Source organism: Vombatus ursinus, unplaced genomic scaffold, assembly GCF_900497805.2.
Source record: "Vombatus ursinus unplaced genomic scaffold, bare-nosed wombat genome assembly UNPS02002993.1, whole genome shotgun sequence".
In the NCBI taxonomy this organism is placed as follows: Eukaryota; Metazoa; Chordata; class Mammalia; order Diprotodontia; family Vombatidae; genus Vombatus; species Vombatus ursinus.
Window position 1 is genome coordinate 13800 of NW_020942771.1, and position 6816 is coordinate 20615.

General features: G+C 36.8%; 1 long non-coding RNA gene across 1 annotated transcript in view; it reads right to left on the minus strand.

Annotated features, from left to right (window-relative positions):
• Nucleotides 1–1793: 1793 nt before the first annotated feature.
• LOC114049181 overlaps nucleotides 1794–6816 on the minus strand; it is a 47173-nt gene continuing 42150 nt past the window's right edge. The window contains exon 3 of the long non-coding RNA XR_003569842.1: nucleotides 1794–1990. This is a non-coding gene — a long non-coding RNA (uncharacterized LOC114049181). The remainder of the gene's footprint in view (nucleotides 1991–6816) is intronic.

Here is a 6816-nt window from a genome sequence, read left to right on the forward strand (position 1 = left end):
TTCTAATTTTGGTTACACTGGTTTTGTTGGTGTAAAATCTATTAAATTTTAGGCAATCAAAATTACACATAAGTTGTCAATTCCCTCAAATTAGCATTTTTTGAATGGAGACAGCATAAATAGAGATCACATTGGGTAATGTAGGAATCAGGCTTGGGCCAGTTTACCTGGTGACCTATGCTTTCCTATGCTGCTTCACTTTCTTTGTTAATCATTAATGTCAACATTATTTCTTCTCTTCTTTTTTAATATCATTATTGCCTAGGTAATTTTGAAGTCCCCATCTAGCTGACAAATGTCATATTGTAATTGTCATTGTTACCTTTGTAAATTTGAATAATTCCTATTTTTTTTTAAAACAAACTAATGAAGTTTGTATGGATGGAAGTGGACAAGGAGATCCTTGAAAAATGCCTCCAGGTTGCCCAACTGAGGTATTCTGATCCTCTCCTCAATAATCTAATAGTTTAAATGTTGACGGAAAATGATGGTGATGGTGATAAAGATGATACGGGTTCCAAGAACAAATAAAATGAGAAGGTCAGGAGTTTATGCCTAGCATGTGTTTTGATTTCAGGTCCAGGTCTCTATGCGATGCATTTAGTTTGTCTACACTTTAGTCATTTTAAAAAATTATTTGTTTTTAATTCCCTTGAGCTAGCATTTATGTAATAAAAATAGCATGAATAAAGAAAGCAAATGAAACATTATATCACAGGCTTGGCCCACTTTCCCTGCTCGCTGAGGCAGTCATTTGCTGCTTGTCTTTCTTTTTGAAACCCTTGATGTTAACCCCATTTCTGCATTTATTTTTAGCAGGACTGTGACTCTGAAGATGTAGGTAGTCTCTGTCTGGTGGAGAAATGTCATATCGCAACTGTCACTGTTCCCTCTGAAAAGTAAATTTCAATAAAACTTTTTTTTAAACTAATTTTTGTGGGTTGGATATGGAAGGCAGTCAGAACAACCTCTGAGTGTATGACTCCTGATGGCCTTATGCAATTATTCTGCTCCACTCCCAGCTGATCTTGAAGTGTTCATGAAAAATAACAATTGAGATTCCATTGATAACAATAACTAGCCTCATGCAATTTGTGGTACCTATGTTATCTCATTTGACCAAGAGAAATGTTTTCAAGCCTAATAGTTGCCACATGTAATAGGTCCACAAGAAGGATTCAGAATCTTTGGCAAAGAAACCAGTTTAGGAATAAGAAATGCAGAACCTTTTTGTAACTTCTGGGATCTAGAGACCAAAAGATCCAATACCCGAATGCATGTCCTGGAAACTGACCCAGCCTTACTACATCTTTAGGCCCTTGCATTTAGGCATTACTTATACTGAAATAATATTCCATTATATTTGTATAATATAATTTACTTAGGAATTTTACCAATTGAAGGGCAGCCCATTAGACTCAAATTTACTACTACTATTAACATAAAAAATGTTGCTAAAAGTGTTTTTGTGCTTATGACAGTTACTCCCCCCCTTTTTTAAATTTTTGATCTTCTTGGGGTATAGGCCCAGTAGTGGTATAACTGGGTCAAAAGAAATGCTCAGTTTAGTGCTTTTGGAACATAGTTTAAAATTGATTTTCTGAAGGGCTAGACCAATTCAAAGTGGTAACAATAGTTTGTTAATGGACATGTTTTCACACAGTCCCTCTAAAATTGTCATTTTGCTTTGCTTTAAATAGTCATTTTTACCAATCAATTTATAAAGGGTAATTAGTTGCTCTATCTATCTTCTTATCTTCAGTATCAATACCCTATTACTCATGACTGTGAAGTAGAACCACAGAGTTGCTTTAATCGGCATTTTCCTAATTATTAGTAATTTTGAGCATTGTTCCATATGTTTGTGAATAGTTTAGAATTTCTGCAGAAAGTGCTGCTGGCCTCATTTCTCTCCACGGGTTCATCAATGGAACTGATGAGTGTAATCACACTTGCCTTGTGGACCTTGAAGACAATGGAATGGGCAGACCTGAAGAGAAGAAGAGAAATAGAGTAGAAGAGTTAAAATAGTTTCAACTTGGGAGGTGGGCAAGTGGATACAAGCTCATCTGCTCTTGCATGTTGGAAGTTTTTACTTCAAATCTCACTTCAGCTCTATCTTAGCTGTGGCAAACTGGATCACTCACTTTGACAAACCAAGCCTCAGATAACTCATTGTCAAATATGTGGAAGAATGGCTCTTACCTCACACACTGGCCAGGGCAATGAATTGTCAAAAGGAAGCTTAAAAGTCACAAGACACTCACACAACCACATCCTCCTCCTCATCATCATCACTACCACCATTATTATCCCTGTGACTGGTACGATGCTTCCTTTCTGCACAAACACTTCAGAAAAGATCTCTTAAGAGAGCACCTGAAGAATTTCAATCATCCATTCCGATTCACCTTCTCTACTTGCCAGTTATGATTCCCTTTTCAAAACCCACCTTGGAGAAGTGGCTTCAGCAACATAAATAGTTTGTGGCAATCTTCTTTCAAGCCTAATAGTTGTCCTATGAAATTGGTCCACAAGAGAGAGTCTGAATCTTTTGCAAAGAAATAGTTTCAGCATGGAGAAATGCAGAACATTTTTGAACATTCTGGGATCCAGATACCAAGAAATCTAAGACCTGACCAGTGATAACATCCTGAAAACTGACCAAGCCCTGCTACATCATTTGGGCCTTGCATTCTACTTTCCTCAGAACCCAATTCAATTGACCACTTGTGAGATTGGAAGACGTAATGTTCATAACGCAAAACGCTATCTGTCTGCACCCAATACGATATGATAAAAGGCTTGTGCCTTGAGTCAGAAGACCACTTTTATTCTTGTAACCCTAAAACTCCGTCCATCATTTTGACTTTGCAAAAAAGACTTGGTGTCATCCATGGTTGCAATACAAACCTTGGAAAGCTTGGGGGCTCTTTCCACAAATGAAAGAAATGCAGCTAATAGGTGGTTTTGAAGGAGAAATTAGGGTTAGAGTCCAAAACCCTTTCTACAATGCTCAAAGAAAGATGTTGGGATTTCCACAGAAGTCTAAGGGGTATAGAAGTTGCCACTTGGGCACCAGAAATCTTTACTGGATATCTCACCTCAGTTATCATCTATCTGTAGCACCCTTAGTTACTCCTGTGAACACTCACAGAATTAGAGATGTCCTCTGTGAGAAGCATGATACTTGCATCATGTGGTGTCCTGCAATATTTAATGAAAAGCGAAGGAAAAATTAAAGAGGAATGGTATTAAACATCATCACCATCTGATTCATCAACATTCATGTCAGAAAAATGAATCATTAAGGTCCAATCACTTCCAGGGTTAATCCCTTCACACTCCAGATAAGTAAACTAATCTCACCAAGAAAAGACACTCCTCTCTTGTTATACTAGCTAATAATTCCATTCAGAATGCCTACCTCCAGTTAAAACTTCAAATTTCAAGAAGGATTGGGTCAAGCAACAAATCATAGAAATAATCAATAACTTCATTCAAGAGAATGACAATAATGAGACAACATACCAAAACATATGAGATGCAGTGAAAGCAGTTCTTAGGGCAAGTTTTGTATCTCTAAATGCTTACATAAATAAAATAGAAAAAGAAGAGATCAATGAATTGGGCTTACAACTAAAAAAAAAATTAAAAATCTTCAATTAAACACGAAATTAGAAATATTGAAAACCAAAGGAAAAATTAAGAAAATTGAAATTAAGAAAACTATTGAACTCATAAATAAAACTAAGAGCTGGTTTTATGAAAAAGCCAATGAAATAGATAAAACTTTGGTTAATTTAATTAAAAAAAGAAAGAAGAAAACCAAATTACTAGTATCAAGAATGAAAAGGGTGAATCTACCACCAAGGAAGAGGAAATTAAAACAATAATTGGGAGCAATTTTGCACAACTGTATGCCAATGAATTTGACAATCTTAATGAAGAGGGTACATTTTTACAAAAATATAAATTGCTCAAATTGACAGAAGAGGAAGTAAAATACTTAAATAACCCCATCTCAGAAAAAGAAATTGAACAATCCATTGATGAAATCCCTAGGAAAAATCTCCAGGGCCAGATGGATTTAACAGCAAATTCTATCAAACATTTAAAGAACAATTAATTCCAATACTATATAGACTATTTGGGATAATAGGTGAAGGAGTCTTACCAAATTCTTTTTATGATACAAATATGGTGCTGATACTTAAACCAGGAAGAGTCAAAACAGAGAAAGACAATTATAGACCAATTTCTCTAATGAATATAGATGCAAAAATTTTAAATAAAATATTAGCAAATAGATTACAGAAATGTATCACAAGAATAATACACTATGACCAGGTAGGATTTATACCAGGAATGCAGGGCTGGTTCAATACTAGGAAAACTATCAGCATAATCCATCATATCAACACCGAAACTAACAGAAACCACGTGATCATCTCAATAGATATAAAAAAAGCTTTTGACAAAATACAATACCCATTCCTATTAAAAACACTAGAGAGCATAGGAATAAATGGAGTCTTCCTTAAAAGAATAAATAGCACCTACCTAAAACCTTTAGCAAGCATCATATGTAATGGGGACAAGCTAGAAGCATTTCCAATAAGATCGGGGGTGCAACAAGAATGTCCATTATCACCACTGTTGTTCAATATTGTACTGAAAACGTTAGCTTTAGCAATAAGAGGAGACAAAGCTATCACTCTTTGCAGATGACATGATGATATACTTAGAGCATCCTAGAGAATCAAGTAAAAAACTACTTGAAATAATAAACAACTTTACCAAAGTTTCAGGCTATAAAATTAACCCATAAAAATCATTGGCATTTCTATATATTAGCAACAAAGCCCAACAGCAAGAGATAGAAAGAGAAAGTCCATTTAAAGTTACCATAGACATTGTAAAATATTTAGGAGTCTACCTCCCAAAACAAAACCAGGAACTATATGGACACAATTACAAAACACTTTCCACACAAATAAAGTCAGATCTAAATAATTGGAAAAACATCCGCTGCTCATGGGTAGGCTGAGCTCATACAATAAAAATTACAATTCTACCTAAACTAATTTACTTATTCAGTGCCATACCAATCAAACTACCAAAAATTATTTTATAGAGTTAGAAAAAAACAATAAGATTCATTTGTAAGAACAAAAGGTCCAGAATATCAAGGGAACTAATAAAAAGAAATGCAGGGGAAGGTGGCCTAGCCTTTCCAGATCTTAAATTGTATTATAAAGTAGCAATCAAGAGGCGGAGCCAAGATGGCAGAGTGAAAGCAGTGACTTGCATGATCTCTTCCCTAAACCCCTCCAAATACCTATAAAAAATGGCTCTAAACAAATTGTAAAAGAGCAGAACCCACAAAAAGACAGAGAGAAACAAATTTCCAGTGCAAGACAACCTGGATGGTTGATCAGAAAGTATATTGTGCCAGGCGAGGAAAGGAGCACAGTTCAGCGTGGGCGCGCAGGTCACAGCGAACCTGGAGCAGACCTCAGAGGACTGAATCCCAGGCAGCTGTGGCGGTTTCTAGACTTCTCAACCCATGAAAGCCAAAGACAACTTGGAAGGTCAATGGGAAGAGTCTGTGACTGCGGTGAGAGAAGGAGCTAGGTCTCAGCCGCAAGTCCCGAGCACGGCCTCTGGGGTGGTGGCTGCCTCCTGAGCTTCTGGCCCACAAACTGAGGGTGAATCTAGTGACGGATCAGAAGGGGATTGCAGGGATCTCTTTGCCAGTGCTGAGGCAGGAATCTCTTGCTTTGCCCGTGCTTGGATCTGGGTCACAGTTCTGAGGGGGAGTCCTGGGGCAAGGAGAAGCACTGGCATGGTGGAGCTTGTTCTGGTGGTGGAGAGGAAACACCTTGCCTCTTATCATACCACCTTGGAAGAACTGAAAATTTACAGCTCCCAAGAAGTATCTCTGAAAACAGCTGAACAAATCCCCGAAAATTGGGACAGTACATTCTCCACATTGGAAGCAGACTCTTACCTTAACAAAGAGTTTAAAACTCAAGTAATTGGCCAGGATCATGAGTAAGCAGCGCAAAAAGAATCAGACTATATTATCTTACTTTGGTGACAAAGGAGATGAAAACATACAGCCAGAAGAAGACAACAAAGTCAAAACTCATCTACATCCAAAGCCTCCCAGAAAAATATGAATCGGTCCCAGGCCTTGGAAGAGCTCAAAAAGGATTTTGAGAAGCAAGTAAGAGAAGTAAAGGAAAAACTGGGAAGAGAAATGAGAGTGATGCAAGAAAATCATGAAAAACAAGTCAACAGCTTGCTAAAGGAGACCCAAAAAAATACTGAAGAAAATAACACCTTAAAAAATAGCCCAACCCAAATGGCAAAAGAGGTCCAAAAAGCCAATGAGGAGAAGAATGCCTTAAAAAGCAAAATTGGCCAAATGGAAAAGGAAGTCCAAAAGATTACTAGAGAAAATACTTCCTTAAAAATTAGAGTAGAGCAATTGGAAGCTAGTGACTTTATGAGAAATCAAGACACTGTAAAACAAATCCAAAAGAATGAAAAATTAGAAAACAATGTGAAATATCTCTTTGAAAAAACAACTGACCTGGAAAATAGATCCAGAAGAGAGAATTTAAAAATTATTGGACTATCTGAAAGCCATGATCAAAAAAAGAGCTTAGACATCGTCTTGCAAGAAATTATCAAGGAAAACTGCCTTGATATTTTAGAGCCAGAGGGTAAAACAGAAATTGAAAGAATCCACCAATCTCCTCCTGAAAGAGACCCCCAAAGGAAAACTTCTAGGAATATTGTAGCCAA